The sequence below is a fragment of the Protopterus annectens genome, chromosome 2.part1 (genome assembly GCF_019279795.1).
Source record: "Protopterus annectens isolate FY-2018-M chromosome 2.part1, PAN1.0, whole genome shotgun sequence".
Classification (NCBI taxonomy): Eukaryota; Metazoa; Chordata; order Ceratodontiformes; family Protopteridae; genus Protopterus; species Protopterus annectens.
In genome coordinates this window covers 1,958,580,139-1,958,597,684 of record NC_056729.1, presented here as the reverse complement: position 1 = coordinate 1,958,597,684, position 17,546 = coordinate 1,958,580,139, and the positions used below count along the sequence as shown (strand labels likewise).

The 17,546-nt window shown below is 39.3% G+C and overlaps 1 protein-coding gene across 3 annotated transcripts in view; it reads right to left on the bottom strand.

Annotated features, from left to right (window-relative positions):
• The window catches only part of DST (dystonin), a 4,096,730-nt gene that overhangs the window by 635,278 nt on the left and 3,443,906 nt on the right, over positions 1 to 17,546 (bottom strand). The window lies entirely within an intron of this gene.

The window sequence follows — 17,546 nt, the reverse complement described above, 5'->3', positions numbered from 1 at the left end:
TTTGGGGCCGAAAAGCATGGTATGAGGTATAACCTGGTAGTGCTGGGGTGCTCTCGGGAGCCTTGAACCAGGTTTCTGTTACTGCACAGATATCGATGTTCTCCATGCTAAGGAGAGTTTCGAGTGCGTGCATCTTGAGGTTTAGACTTCTGGCGTTGAGTAGCATTACTCTTAGTTTCTTATCCCTTGTGATACCTATGGAGGTGGGTTTGTCTTTGAGCCTTGCCTAAAAAGGCACTATGGGGTAGCAAGAGCCTTTGCCAATATCCAAAGCCCAGGGTTGACAGGTGCAAGCCGCTCCTAGCGAAGCATCGTGGCTTGTCGAGCATGTCATCCCAGGCTGACAGGCATTGGATCCCCTTTGAATGACACCAACACTTAAGCCAATTGTTGAAACTGATCATCTTGTCTTCATATTGTGGCATCATTCTTGGTGAGGGTAAGATGCTACTCAAGGTCAGGGTCATACCGGCCTGGGCTACATGCTCAGAGAGCTCCTCTATGTCTCTTTTCATGTAGTCCAGGGAGGTGCGTCTCAGGTCATTCACACCAGCATGGACAATGACTGAGTCATATTTGTACTTGCCTTGGAGTGACCTGAGTGCTTGTGTTATGTGGCGGATCCTAGCACCCGACAGGCAGCTCACCGTGACCTTCTCCTTGTTCAGCCTGGTGAGCGGGACGTCAGTGTGCCTGACGATAGAGTCACCTATTACAAGTGTATCAGGTGTGTTGTTTAGCCTTAAGGGCTGTGACTGTTCTGCACACTGGCTTTGTGAGCTATGTGTTGCACGTGTTTTGTTTTGGGGTAGCGGTTGCTTGGGTGTCTGCTTTGGAGGTCTCTGCTGCTTAGGCAGATTTTTATTTAGAGCCTCCAGTATGTTTTGTGTGTTTATGTGTTTGGTTTGTTGTCGTGGTAGGTCTATGTGAGACTGGAATTGTAGTTAGTGTGGTTTCCTTCTCCTCCTGACTGGTTATGCCAGTACTGAGTTGAGAGAGCTTAGCCTCCAGTTTGGCTATATGGTTGCATCTCTCACATGTGTTGGAATTTGTTGGGAGGAGGAGAAGGTTGTCTGTGTACATGAGGCAGTTGTAACATTGCCTCAAGATTCCCAGATTCACCAGCTGGACCGGAGAGGAGATTGACAACTGACCTTTGGACATGCTAGAATAGTATTGGGAATTCCTTTATAATTGAAAAAAGGGCCAATGGGGAACAAGGTACTCAAGGGAGTTTGTGAGGGTGTAGTGCTTTTAATTTTTTAGAGCTGACTTATATAATTGCTTTAGTGAGCAAGTGCCAGGTAACTTAAATGCAATGTGTTACAGGTAACTTAAATGCAAAAACGACAAACAGTAACTTTCTTTCAAGTGAAACAAGGAAATAAGTACAGTAAGCAATGCAGATATCACTAGGGATCCACAGAAGTGCTAAAAGGCCGCATTTTAGGTGGAATTAGCGTTTCAGAGAAATAAACAAACAACAAGCATACAAATAAAGCTAGATTCAGCAGGCCTGGATCTAGTCTATGCTACAGCAAACAAGGTGTACCAATTTCAGTAAGAAACAGTTAGAATATGCAGGCACTATAAGCATCTAACCAGAAATTCCCTGCTCAGAAGGGCAGAGTCCAGCCTCTCCTCCCACAAGAGTGCAGACCGCAATCCTTCTTAACGTAAAATAACTGGCCTGAAGCCCAAGTGCTTAAATCAGAACTAATACACTTTTAGAATAACAGACACTGAGCTCTCAATCAGCAGTTCCCAACTTAGAAGGATGTAAGCTACCTGTCCTGCCACCACAGTGCAGGCCACAAACCTTCCTAATGTAAAACAACTGGTCTGAAGCCCAAGTGCTTAATCCAAAAGACTTAGAAATGATAGCTACACTTTAATCAAGTTACTACCAGCAGTAATAAATACAACTGAATACTTTAAAGAATGCCTGGATTAGTGCTCAAGTTATACAAACAAAGCTAGATTCAGCAGGCCTGGATCTAGTCTATGCTACAGCAAACGAGGTGTACCAATTTCAGTAAGAAGCAGTTCAAATATGCAGGCACTATAAGCTTTAACCAGAAATTCCCAGCTCAGAAGGACAAAGTCCAGCCTCTCCTCCCACAAGAGTGCAGAACACGAACCCTCTTAATGTAAAATAACTGGCCTCAAGCCCAAGTGCTTAAACCAGAATTAATACACTTTTAGAATAACAGACACTGAGCCCTCAATCAGCAGTTCCCAACTTAGAAGGATGTAAGCTACCTGTTCGGCCACTACAGTGCAGACCACAAACCTTCCTAATGTAAAACTGGTCTGAAGCCCAGGTGCTTAAACTAAAAGGCTTACAATGAGTTACACCAAGCAGTAATAAATACAATTGAGTACTTTTAAGATGACGCAAAAGCAAAATAAAGTAGGAAAAAACACAAATACAGTAAAAGCAGATAAATGTTTGTTTTTTTTTTTTGGAAAGAGAGAAAGGAAAGAGAGAAAGGAGTAGCAGAAACTAAGCTGATTGGCCTTCTCAAATGCTCTCCCTGTACTGGGTAGAATGAGGTAATGACACTAGACTGGGAGGAGGGTCCCAGATCAAATTTACACTAGGGCCGGGCAACTGCAAAGCCACCAACTATAAAAACACTATACCAACAGGGAGGGACGGTGGGAAACAAACTGCAGAAATGTTTCTCACAGCTGAAAAGCAGCAGTGAGCCTTTAAATGAAAGTTTTAAACAGCTAAAGGAGCCTCTAGAAAAAAGAGTTTAACTGCAACAAGTTATCATAAACAAACAACCCAACAGATGCTTAATAAGAGTGGACAATTTCCAGTTAATACCTCACACACAGTGAAACTAGCTAGAAAAAATACACAGTACACAAAGTGCTATAAACAACAAAGAAATAAAGAACAAAATAAACAAAAAACAGGATACTTAATGTTATATATTGTATCTCCGAGTTTGCTGAGTGTCCTTCCTTCGATCAGCTCACTGTAAAATGGCTGAACACTCACAACTGAGCTTCTTAGGTAACAGAAAGTTGAAACCTGAGACAGCTTTTAAGAAAGAAATCTCAAAAGAACCAATGAGGTGCTTAGTCTAAGCTGTAGTGCAGGAGACCTCAGTCAGCCAATGACCTCAAACAATTCTCTCTCACTGAAATGCCTGATGGCTTTGGCTAAAACAAGATGTCCCTGAATTATGTGCTCAGACACACAGCCTCCATAAACACTAGGCCCAAATACAAGCCTGAATATGGAAATGCTACAAATATCCCCACTACTTAGAAAAAACAGCAGAAATGTTACTCACAGCTGAAGAGCAGCAGTGAGCCTTTAAATGAAAGTTTTAAACAGCTAAAGGAGCCACTAGAAAAGAGTTTAACTGCAACAAGTTATCATAAACAAACAACCCAACAGATGCTTAATAAGAGTGGACAATTTCCAGTTAATACCTCACACACAGTGAAACTAGCTAGAAAAAATACACAGTACACAAAGTGCTATAAGCAACAAAGAAATAAAGAACAAAATAAACAAAAAACAGGATACTTAATGTTATATATTGTAGCTCCGAGTTTGCTGAGTGTCCTTCCTTCCTTTTGCAGACCACTTGGTAGACTGCATTTTAATCGCTGACATTCTCACTTCAGAACATATTATTATTATTATTATTATTATTATTATTATTATTATTATTATTATTATTACATGTTGTCATCATATATTTCTTGCTTAAATACACAATATAAATGTGTTCTGTTTTTTTCTTTTTGTTTTATTTAGCCTTTGCTACCCATGTCTTACCCCATGGAAACAACTATTTATTTTCTCAGATAACTAGATCAGAGTACATTTACTCTGGAGCCTAGTGTACTGTTACAGTTTGCTATTTTTAGCAAGGGAGTGTTGGGAAGAAAGGAGAAGAGAAACAAAAAATGGGGTTTCTTTTCCCAAAATTTGTTCATTTTTTTCTGTGTTTTTTTTTTGCTAGCTGCTTTTTTTTACCCCAATGCATGCCAGCCATTAGGCATTGCCACAGACCCACATTCATTCCCCAGTGAGGCAGGAACTCCAATGCTCATTTTTTTTCCTCTTCAATGTGAAAGCCACCAGAGACCATTTGTTCTTCTGTCGTGTGAGAGAGAACTGGGACATGGCCATCAGAGAGGCAGCCATAAAGGGGTTTTCTACAGAGGTCCATAACTTCTGCCCCTCAGCGGTGAGATAAACACCCACATCACTACAGAAGCCACCAATGCTTCTCCTTTAGAAGTTTACATACGCCTACATGCACTCTGTCAGAGCTATCGACATCCTGACTTGGATAGCCATGTCTGTGTCTCCCCCAACAAACGTGGCAATACTTATTGTGGACCAGCCTCCATCTATGTCTCTCCCAACAAACATGGCAATGCTTGTTGTGGACCAGCCTCCATCTGTGTCTCTCCCAACAAACATGGTAATGCTTGTTGTGGACCAGCCTCCATCTATGTCTCTCCCAACAAACGTGGCGATGCTTGTTGTGGACCAGCCTCCATCTATGTCTCTCCCAACAAACGTGGCGATGCTTGTTGTGGACCAGCCTCCATCTATGTCTCTCCCAACAAAGGTGGCGTTGCTTGTTGTGGACCAGCCTCCATCTATGTCTCTCCTAACAAACGTGGCAATGCTTGTTGTGACCAGCCTCCACCTACCCCTGGAGAATCATTGTGAATGATGAGGAAGCTACCAAATCTCCTCCATCCCGAATTTGTGCACTACAGCCTTACCTCTCCTACCCCCTTACCCAGCTCTTCCAGCTCCCAAGTTGCTAAATGAACTTGGGTGGTCTGGGGCATAGTCAGGGCTCTATCCCCTGTGCCACAGAGCCATGTACTTGCTTTATTTTCATTAGTTTGGATTTGTTAAGCTTAAACTTCAGTAGCTCACAACAAATCCCTCAAGAACAGAAGTCAAACTGAGAATGCAAGAGTTTAGTTCTCTTGGTTTTAGCAGACTATGTTTTTGTTTTCTATTTTTTTATGTCAGCCTCATCCATCTCTACCAACTGCCCCACAAGAGGGTGGCCTAATGGTTAAGGTGTTTGCCTTACAAACACAAGGTGTAGGGTTCGAGTCTCACAAGGGATAATTGGCTACGCTTAAAATGGCTCACAAGGGCAGTTAGCTTAGTACTAATCTATGAACCTATGAGATCATGGCATACAGTGAATCAGCTATCTGCCCCCCACACACACACACAGAAACAGTAAGCTGCTCACAGTGAAAGGGGCTCAAACCTTTGCGAGGAGTTTTTATGTCAACCAAACTAATCCTATCCCACATGAAGAGATGAAGGGAAGCTTCTGTTAGACCCTCACTGTTTCCTTTGCTGACTGGCCATATAATGACTCAAATCTATTCCCAAAACTATACCAGAAGTTTCACAAGTGGACAGCCAACCAGTGGAGTAATGGACTACAACAGACATTTATTAATGAGGTAACAAGAGTTCAGTGTGACATTCTGTTTTTTATTTCTAAAGGCAACAATTTGCTTGTAAAAGATGTGTAAATAAAAGAGTACATGCTATGAAAATCTTAGATCACCCAGAGAAAATATTTCAGTTGCTCACAATGTCCAAAACACATCTCTTAATAGGAAAATGGAACCCTGCCAGTCAACTGGATCTATATACAGCAATATGCAGAACACAAAATAATGCAAGGGAAACCAGTGCAGATGGCAAATAGTTAAATGTTATCTAACGCAACTAGGGGCACACTCTTAACAATTCCCCCAGGAAATGTGTCCTATTGTGTTACTGAAGCATGATAAACGATAAAATTCACTGCCTTAATGTTCATCCCCACCAACAGATGCTGTCTTGTTCTCCTTTGCAGAAGTAGACATAAAATGTTTTCTAACGTTACGTATCCATTTACTGCATCTCCGAGGCATCTAGAATGCACCCTTCAGTCACATACATAATTCTTTGCCAGGCAATACATATAAGTGAGTACCTAATCGACATGCTACATAAACCGTCATTCATCTCCATTTTAAAGGCCTAGAACTAAGAAGGGCACAGCCAGCTTGTTTTAGGGTGCGCTTTAAGTAAAGCTATGAAGTGGGGGCATGATGGTACAGAGGTTATTGTAGGGGGGACGGTGTTCCATAATTTGGAAATGGAAATGAATATTCACCAGTTTATAAACTAATTCAGAACAGTTAGCACAGAGGATTACAGCAATGAACTGTTAACGAGCGGCTTTCTGTGGTACAGGGTTTGATTCATTCCCTAAGCTTTTGTTTGCCTACTGTGTGGCCCTGACCAACTCTCTTAATGGCTGTCTTAACCAGACAGCACTTTGAGGCAAGTGGAAAATTAGGCTAGACTTCTCCATGGCACTGGAATACAAGCCTAGTAACTACCTACAAATCTATGTTGGTCACATGATTATACAAATAATTTCTGTACTATAACAGTGAGGTGAACTAACTTGTTAAAAATAATTGAAAATAAGATGATGTATAAATCAACAACTATATGCTAGTTCCTAGATATAACTGAATAAATGATTGAATAAATAAACACATAAAACAAAAATGAAACAATGCAAAAATAATGGCAAAAATGCAGAAACACAGCAGTGGCAGCAACGTAACTTTTAATAAAACAAGAATATCTTGGTAAGTGCTTTTTCATTGTAACCAGTGCTTCATCAGACCATATTAACACAGTGAAAACCATTCATTTAAATACAATATCCATAAAAATAAGTTCTAATCAAAGGTAAACATCAATTAAACGAAACCAATGAGAGAACTAATAACATCGAAAGGCTCCATTTAATAGATCAGATCTCTAGACTTCAATACAGGCTTAATGGAGACCTTCCCATTTAGCCCTGGGGATATATCAGCCTGCAATCTTACAATCGAGTTAAGTTCTCTTCTTTCCATAAAATTCCTAAAATTAACCATGCATATATTTTCTTTAATATTTTCAATAGTCATAAAATTAAAGCTGTGTGTACCATCAGTGGTACTAACATATTTGGAGAGTACATTTGTTTCATCTCCTATATGTATCTTATATATATATATGTTCTCTTATTCTCTCATAAAACATACAATTAGTTTTTCCAGTATAAAAACTTGCACGGTGATTACAGCTAGCCAGATAAATAATATCTGAAGTTCAACAATTTGCCCTAACTTTAAAATTAAACATTCTTCCTAAATTAGGGTGTTGAAATGTATTCAAGATATTGATATATCTGCAATAATTACATCTACCACAACATTGTGTGACAACTGGTTGTTCAGAAGTAAAGTCATGGTTGCTATTATTATAGCAAAGCTGACGTTTCAGGGATTTCTTATTTCTATATCTGAAAGATGGCTGTGTCACTACTACCTTTTTAACATTTTCATCAGTTTGTAGAATAGACCAATTAGATCTAATAATCTCCTGTATGTGCCCAATATCACTGGTATAGTATAGAGTCAGTGGAGTAGCTTATTGGATGTGTAGACCCATCCTGAATATGACACCACTCCTGTTAGTTTATCTGAAGAATATGTCTTTGCTATAGTAAGTCTTTTCTTTAAGACCTCATCCACTGTGTTATCTATCTCTCTCTCTGTCTATATCCCCTCAGTTTAAAATGATTGGTTAATTGTGACAGATCACATTGAAACCTGCACTCAGTGTTATTAAGTCTTGATATTTGCATGGCTTGTCCCCTAAGCACATTCCTGCAGTTATATGAGGGGTGCATGCTATCCCTGTGTAATAAAGTATTTTGTTTAGAAGATTTTCTATATAATTCAGTAATAAAAGATCCATCAGAAGCCTTCATTATATGCACATCCAGGAAATCAATAGAATCATATGAATGATTACTTGTAAACCTCAAAAACGAAGTGGTAGTATGTAGATAATCTATAAGACAAGCTAAAGATTCATAAGTGTCATGCCATAACAAATAAATATCGCCAAAAAATCTCTTATAAAACTTCAGGCTAGACTTATAGGGATTCTTCTCAAAAACATATTCATATTCCCAGCATGCTAAAACCATAATGACTTAGCTATTGGCACAACATGTACCCATAGCTACACCAATTTTCTGTAGATAAAACGTTTCTTCAAACATAAATACATTATTGTCTAAGACAATTTCCAAGAAAAAACGAATTGAATCAATATGTTTAAAATCGCAATCACTGTGTTTACTCAAAAAAGAGTTCCATTTCAACACCAATAGATTGAGGTATCACCGTAAAAAGTGCCGGCACATCTAAAGTCACCATAAGGCATTTACTTGAAATCGGTGCTCCCCTCACATGACTAAATAAGTCTGATAAAAAATGCGGCCCTGACCAACTAACTCACTTAACCAGACAGCACTTTGAGGCAAGTGGGAAACTGTGCTAGACTTCTCAATGGTACTGGACTACAAGCCTAGTAACTACCTACAAATCTATGCTGGTCACATGATTATACAAATAATTTCTGTACTATAACAGTGAGGTGAACTAACTTCTTGTTAAATATCATTGAAAATAAGACGATGTATAAATCAGCAGCTATATGCTAGTTCCTAGATGTAAATGAATGAATGAATGAATGAATGAATGATTGAATAAATAAACACATAAAACAAAAATAAAACAATGGCTAAACTTCTGTTCATAGGCAAATCACATGATGCTATAACTATGTCCCTTTAATGAACCCACTGCAGGACAGAACATACAGGAAATTAAAACCAGTTCCAGGAGAGAAAAAGTTGCTTCCTACAACTTTTAAGTGGAAATTAGTAGAGAGAGAATGCCGTAGTCCTGGGGCCCCAATTTTCCTTTTTTTTCATGTATTATTCTGTATCAGAAGCAATGTCCTTTGTTGTTCTGTTTGTGTTCATTTAAAAATAAATAATCATAGGTAAGTACTACACTAGCCCCGTAAGCCATTTTAAACTTAGCCAATTTCTCTAAGTGAGAATCAAACGTTGTACCACTTGTCTGATGTGGCAAACACCATTGTTCCAACAAGACAAAGGATGAAAAAAGGACACACTTAACTTGATTGCTGTTTAGGATATTTTGCAGTCACCCTAATGTTAAGGATATCAAGTTGTTTTCTTAAGCTGAGATATCTCAGGTAATGGCTAAGCTAACCACTTAGGCTATACTGGCAAACCAATAAACGGGGTGAAAAATGTCTTGTCTACAACAAGTGGGGTTTAGCGTCAAGTGCCTAAATGCAGTATTACAGACTTTAACAAGGTAAAAAGCTAGTGGGCATTCAGAAACTTTTGTGTTGGCTTATTTGTATGTCATTAAGGGGTCATTTGCATATATCCCATGGACCATCCTTCAAAACAGGTTTAAGGTTTAAGGTATTACTCAGTGAACAATCAGGTTTCTCTAGAGTCTTTCAGTTTCTTATACAGAAATGAAAATCTTACAGGCTAATATATTAAATACATGTTCTTCTCATGTCTTTTACAATGTACATTCGCCACATCAGACGTATAACAAATGGTGCACTTGTCTTGCTGTGAAAAGAAGCATTACTTCAGATTAGCAGACAGCACTTAGTATCTCAAGTGGGCAGCGTTATGTTTCAGAAAAGACCTGATAAAGACAGCAAAAGCATTGCAGACTAGAATAACAGCCAAGGACCTCCCAGACATGAATGTTCATATTACATGGAACTTAACCTTAATCTAGAGACAATGATGCTAGGCTTTGTGAAATGGTAACATATTTTCAGTTAAGAAAAATATTGGTTTACAGCCAAGCTCCTCCCAGATGTGAATGTGTGACATGGAACATAATCTAAACTTGAGTCACAGCTGATAGGCTTGGTTTCAAGGAAACACATCCTCACCCCAGACAAAATTGCTTCTCCAATGGACAGTGCCGAACTGCCTAAATAGATTTGTTTGTAAGGCTAGAAAGAGTATTGGTGTGATGTGGAATGAAAGAATCAAAATATAAACCCTTTACCTGCTACTTCCTCAAGATGACTGAAACAAAGTCTACATTTCCAGTTAGACTCATTATGAAATAATAACACAAACCATTGTGATTGTCAAAACGCAACAGAAGAAGAAAAAAACTAGACTGTGACAAAAGAAAATCATAACCATTTAAGACCTGCAGCTTTCTACCAAACTTTGCAAGACCATAGTTTGCAACACAATCAAAATGTGAAAAGTAACTTCAAGCCCCGTAATAGAAAAAAAAGGAATACGGCATAGCTAAGCTATATGAAACCAGCCTTGTCTTGGAGGTGTGGAACTCAGGATGAGCTTTACTTTTGACTGGCCAAGTTTAAGCCTGAGAGTACATAAAAAGTGACCAAATGTTCACTCCACTCACAAGTAACTTTGACCACTGTTTCCATCTCTAAACATACTATTCCTACTGTACTGCTAAATATTTCTTGTTGTTTTTCAGTCACTGCACTTGAATGGTATTGCACTGTTAACTGCATGCCTGGCTTATCTATTACTTTAGTTTACAAAAGGAAATGTTCTCCATCTGACCAGCACACAATGTAAAATTTTAAATGTATTAAGAAGACGGTGACAAGAAACAGTCAAAGAGTTTGCTGACATTCCTAAAAGGTAGTTATATTATACCTATACTCAGAGACACACTGTAGAATTTGTTGGAGTACGGTATGAAAATGAGAGACTATAATTTTCTTTAGCAGCTGAAGTGCCGTGTGCTGATTTTTAAAATGTTTTTTACTTCGATTTATGACAGGAAGATTATGGTCCTTTTCTGTCAGAGTTGCTCATTTCTCCAATGGGTCTTTTGTGCTCACAGCTGGTGCGTTTTCAGGAAGGATGGTACAAGGAAATCACAACCCCCATAAACAATAATGGAAGCTTATGGGGGGGGGTCATTTTGCATCCCTCAGTGCAAATAATGAATACTTGACTATGGATGGTATAGGAATTACCTGAGACTGGTCAAATGTACCCATTAGGATGAATGCTAAAATATCACAAAGGAAAGCCTCTGACTGTGGGAGGAGCAGAGGCCATTGCAAATAATTTGAAACATTTTCTGCTAGTCAGAGTATGAACATCAAATACTGAAAGGGCCTGGCTGTTGACTGTACCATCTAATCCTGAAAATCAAATTATTAAGGAAAGGTTTTGTGAGATAGGATGCTGTAATCTGCACAGACAAGTATTAGAAAAAAGTTACTAGTTAATTTGTGTAGATTTCAGATACTCAAGTTTATTTATGCATGTGCCTAATGGTTTTCCTTTAATGTTCACACCCCTGTTCAACATGTAGCACATACGGAAGTCCTGAAGTTTTTTCCTAGTGTTTTTTATGTACCCACCTCCATGTACAGAAGATTTAAAACGTATGTATTATACAATGACTGGCCAGTAACATTCAAAAACAAGCACCCTGATTGGTCAGACCAAACAGCATGCCCATTGTAAATTGAGCATATATGAACAGCAAAAGTCTGGCAGCTGAAGTATCATTGAACGGCCAGAATTGTTTTTTTAATTGCTATCTCTTAGACAAACATTAGTCTAAAGGAAAGACTCTGAAACTAAAAAGCGTGTCATTATTTAGTGACTTCGTTTCTCATAAAATTTGTTCTTTTCTGACAAATCACTGAGGGACAAAGTCACTAAAGAATGCCAAGCATTTCAATTTCAGAATTTCTTTCCTTCAGACAATGCACACTTATTCACATTTCTTCAAATAAAAGATCAAGAGGTATATATGGGACCAGAAAAATAGAAGGAAAATCAAGTACATTCTGCAAACTAAAACATACCTGATTTTCCTTGTATTTTCTCCTGATTCTCTCATACCTTTAAACTCTGGCGAGATTGCAATTTTTTTTTCTTTCAAAAAAATTGCAATGGAGATCGTCCCTTCTCCATTCCTTGCTTGCTAAAGCAATGATGTACTGTGTGAGCCTTTGAACGCAACTCCCATACGCAAAGGGCAGAATCCAGAAACAACGCAGAAGGACACCACGGCAGCATTATACAAAGACATTATTTACGAAAAGTAAGTAATTTTATTCTTAAATGATGTCATTGTATAATAGCAATAACTGACTCCTGGGTGTAATATACTGAAGATTTACCCATGGAGGCTCTTCTTTAATCACTCGGGCTTTGCCCTCATGATTAAACCACACCAACCATTGGTAAATCTTCAATATACTACACCCAGTTGTCAGATACTGCTACAATATTACATGTCAACCAAATGCATTCAACACCATTTACCCTAAAGTCATTATACTCTCTAAGACTTCCTCATCACTCTGTCTTCCAGTGCAGATACAAACTCTTCTATGCTCCTCCCCTCCACTGCTATCCTGCAGACTCCTCATCCCATTCTATACATACACAATCCTGCCACTTCCAACTGGCATCCATCTACCATTAAACACCCCTAAAACTTCACAAAGTTTGCACCCAAACTCCTCCTCTTATTCTTACATAGCAACGTCAAGTCAAATCTAGGGCCAAACACCTTGTGCTGCTTCCTTACTAATGCAGAAAGCATTTGAAATAAAACAGACCAAATAAGCTCTCTTATCTCTGTTCACAAGCACAGAATCATTGCTATCACAGAATCCTGGCTTAAGCCACAAGATGCCTTCCTACACCACTTCTTCCAAGGCTAAGATTACATTCTTGATGCCAGGCCAAGTTTACGGCAAGGAGGAGGTACTTTGCCTCTTTTCAAGTCAGAAATCAACATACAGCTCCTTGCACAAAGTAATGCCTCCTCAGATCCCCCTCCAAACTGGCTGCTAACACAAATCTACTCTCCACTTAGCTGTCTTATTCTGCCAGCTATTGCTTATCTCCTCCTCCTGCTTAATTACAAAAGTTTAATAACCTGCTCAAGGACGTAATCTCCTCTATTTGGAGCAACAAAAATGTTATTCTTCTGGGTGACATTAACCTCAAACTCCTTGTCCCCTTGGAAAACTGGACTTCTCAGTGTATTTAATATCACACAAGTTGTCTGTGAATCCACCAGACTCCATTCTCCTCATTGCATAAATCACTTGTTTGATCTAATAGTCACAGACAACCCTCCCATGTATTTCTTATATTTCTATCCACTGTCCCAACTAAGTGATCACTGTACTATAAGCTTCAACATCCACCTTGATTCCAAAAAAGTCCACTACAAAATTTATTACATTCCAACAGAAATTGTAAGTAAACAATTTCAAATTAAAAACCTATCTATCCTCTCTCAAATGGGACACTATACTCTCATCCAAAGACTCTAACCATGCTGCCCAGCTCTCCACCCAACTTTCTGTAATCTACAAGACTCATTCTTCCCTGCAGTCACAGGACCATACAAGTCCAAGAACAACACCTGTCCCCCTTATGATCTCAAATCCCTCCTATCTCTCAGAGACAAAGCATGGCATTCCTGGAAGTCTGATTCAGCACCTTGTAGCAAACAACATTACACACTCCTGAGAAACTTGTCCAAACAAGCAATTAGACATCATAACAGCCATCACATGAGAGCACATCAATTAAACTTTTTCCATCCCCTAAACAATTCTGGCCAAAGTGTAACCTGCTAACAGATCATAAAACTCATCCTGATGTTCACTCTTTCTCCTTGTCTCTCTCATCATCAGACTTTATTTATTTATTTATTATTGTTTGTTAACCAGGTTAGTCCAGCTGGGCTTGTGGCCCACTTTCAGTGGAGACTTGAGGAGAAAAGCTCCGGTACACAGTACAAAATCAGATTTGGAACATTATAAATATAAAATTTAAAATACAGAAATTTGCAACATTACAAAATATAAGTACAGAGTTTTGTCAAACTTGGAAAAGGCAGAATTACAGAAAGTTGCCACATTAGTAATAGATAATGTGAGTATCATATGTCAATATTAGTATGTACAGGAATAACAGTTTTACAGTAATATATACACTGCTTTGGAATTAATACTCACTTGTCCACCCTCTCCTCCATCATCCCACATATGTCACTCCCTCACTCAGCCTCACCTTTACACCCCTCCATACTGCTCTCTTCTACTTTAAAAAGATCATAACCAAAGATATAAACCCTAAAACTTGACTCACCTTCAGGGACAAACACCCCCTCCCCCTGGGTCATATTCCAACACAGGGAGTACATTGTTACTCCTCTGTTACATGTCAACAACCTTTTGCATACATCAAGCCTGTATGCCCAGTATATAGAAAAAAGCAAAAAATCATATTGCTTCTCAAAAAAAATCCAACTACAATCTACCCAGTGATTATCACCCAATCTATCCTCTGACTTAAAGAAGTCCCTCAAGATTACATACTGCCCCCTCTTCTCTTCTCCATTTTTATACATAAGTTTTCATTCAACCTTCTCTAACATATACTCCTACTATACACTGAGGATATAGTTATCTTCTGCTCAAACCACACAACCCACCCAATTCCACATGATCTGCAAAATTATTTTCTCTCCATCATTAACTGGCTCAATAACACAAAGTATTACTCACCTCCTCTAGACCTGCTCTTCAGAACCTCCACTAAAAGGCCAAAGAACCCCAACTCACTTCTTACTTTTGACCACCTTAATAGTGCTGTTCAGCAGGTTACTGCCTTCCGATACCTAGGAGTCTGGCTTGATCCCTTACTTAACTTCAGCCAACATCTTGAAACCACACCAAGAAAGATAAACTTCCTTCTCCTTTAGGCCAACAAACTCTACTTTTTCTTCTACCATCCAACAAGGAATGCTATGGCAAAGGGATTCTTCTAGCCCAATTTGAGCACTGCCTTACCTCTTGTAGCATCTGCCTCCAGAACAAAAAAATTCTAGCACCATCCCCACAATCTCCACCTTCATCTGCTTCTTCGTTACTTTTTCTCAAAGCATGAACACCACTATCTTACACTAGGCAAAGCCAACTGGCTGCCAGGATTCAGCAACTAGCCAATCTATGCCTTGGCTGCTAGCTTTTCCAGCTCCTGAAAGAAACCTCCTACCCTTCTCTTTCTTCTAGCTTACTGAGATAGCCTCCACCATAATGCATTATACCTCATAGCCACTCAGGGCCTCTCTTGCAAGCACCTAAAACCAGACGTCAGTGGTCTATCCACCCCCATTCTACTCTTGGTCCCAATCTCTGCAGGAATCTTCCCTCAAATCTTAAAGACCTCTCCAACTACTCTTCCTTTCAGACACAACTCAAAGAACATTTCACAGCACAAGCTGCTTGCAAATGCTTTACTTCAGGTCACATAACCTAGTCCCCTACACTCTGACACATACTACCTTTCATTTTCACAGTAGCATCTCTTCTCTAACTCCTAACATTTTGCTACTCTTACTGATCTAAATATTGTACATAGTGGTTTTTATTGACTACCGTCTTAAATATTGTTTTCTATTGTGTTAACCCTACCTTTGTTTTTAGTGTCTTCTTTTATTATATAAATTATTTTTGTTTTTTCCACTTGATGTGTGTTCACATTCCAGGCTGAGACTGATACTCATCGAATGTGATCACTGTTCTACACCAGTGTAAACATTTTATAAATAAATAAATACATAAATACATAGTGCATTTCTTTACACTGTGAAACATTTATGAATGTTTGTGTGGTGATCACTTTTTACTGTAGTAGTTATGTGCAAAACAAAAACAAAAAAAAAAAATCAGCTAGTTCTGTGGCACAGATGGACAAAGGCCTGACAGTGACCCCGATGTCCTGGTGGTGAAAGAGCCAGCAGGGAAGGATGAGAGAGTACCTGATGCTGTACATACTAGGAGAAGACAGGTCTGTTGCAGTGCTCATACCTGCTGAAAGATGGATGCACAGCACAGCATGCACTGTGTGCACCGGGAATGCACACCTGTATTTGTCGAATTGTGTGTGTGTGTTTGTGTGTGTGTGTGTGTGTGTGTGTGTGTGTGTGTGTGTGTGTGTGTGTGAGCGTGCATTGTATGGACTGGGAATGCATGCCTGTCTCTGCCTAACAGCGCGTATGAGTATATATATGTTTGTGTGTGTGTGTGTGTGTGTGTGTGTGTGTGTGTGTGTGTGTGTGTGTGTGTGTGTGTGTGTGTGTCAGCATGCATTGTATGGCTGGGGAATACATACCTGTCTCTGACCAAACAGTGTTTGTGTGTGTGTGTGTGTGTGTGTGTGTGTGTGTGTGTGTGTGTGTGTGTGTGTGTGTGTGTGTGTGTGTGTGTGTGTGTGTGTGTGTGTGTGTGTGTGTGTGTGTGCGCGCGTCTGTGTCAGCAAGCATTGTATGGCTGGGGAATGCATACCTGGCTCTGCCAAACAATGTGTGTGTGTGTGTGTGTGTGTGTGTGTGTGTGTGTGTGTGTGTGTGTGTGTGCGCACGTGTGCGCATGTGTGTGTGTGTCAGTATGCACCGTATGGCTGGAGAATGCACACCTGGGCTCTGCCAAATGGTGTGTGTGTGCATGCGTGTGTGTGTGTGTGTGTGTGTGTGTGTGTGTGTGTGTGTGTGTGTGTGTGTGTCAGTGCACGTGTAAGTGTATATCTGCAAGCACATGCATGGTAGAAAGCACAGCAGGCCTTCATCTAGGTAGTAGCATTCATCAGCTATGGAAGGTGACTGTACTATATCTCACTCCATGTAAACAAATACTGCATGATCCTTGCAGTGGTCCAGAAAACTACCAGATGCTAGAAAAAAGCTTACAAAACAGTGAAAAAATTATGTCAAAATGGGACATCCTCTATGTAAACTTTGGTAGAGAAGAAAGAGAGAAACATAAATAAACTGTCATGGAAACCACAGTTGAAAGCTTTCTGCCAGCACAACCGAGCACTTGTAACATGCTTGCTTTTATCATATACAGTTTTAAGATTTCCAAAGGTACCACTAAAATTTAACCACACAAACAGTAAATAAATGTCAGTGCTGCTTTAAAAATCTGCAGGATTTTCAATCTTTTAATTTTCTTAATGTGAGATACTTAAAAGTCTCTACATTTAGAAACATTAACTGTCCCACTGTAACCTTGCTGCTCTTTTAAGGTGTGCACACTTTTTTACTTTTGCTTATTTCACCCTTTTTATGCATTCTTAATTATGCCATTTGGGGCTTTTCTCCCCAGGCTGCTGCTAAAAAAGGGGGTTTTATTGCCCATTTGGGCTAGCCCAATAATCAAATGCCATAAATAAATAAATATGTGACTACTGCAATAATACAAGCACTTCATCAGCATTGCTGTGAGACTTCAGTGTCAGAAATTGCAAGTGGCACTCTGCCAACTATGACACAGGGCCATGAATTCCATATATACAACTATATGTGTCTGGGATAAAAAAAAAATGCCAGATACAGTAAATACTGTCAGGGTCTCAGTGCCCAAACAAAAACAGACTTATTAAAGTAATACAATTTTGGCACATTAGATCTTTACAGAAGATGTAAAAACAGTAACACAGTTTGTTCAGTCAGTATGTTTTCCACTAGCATGTACGTATATGCATCTCGAAATACAGATTTATGCCCTC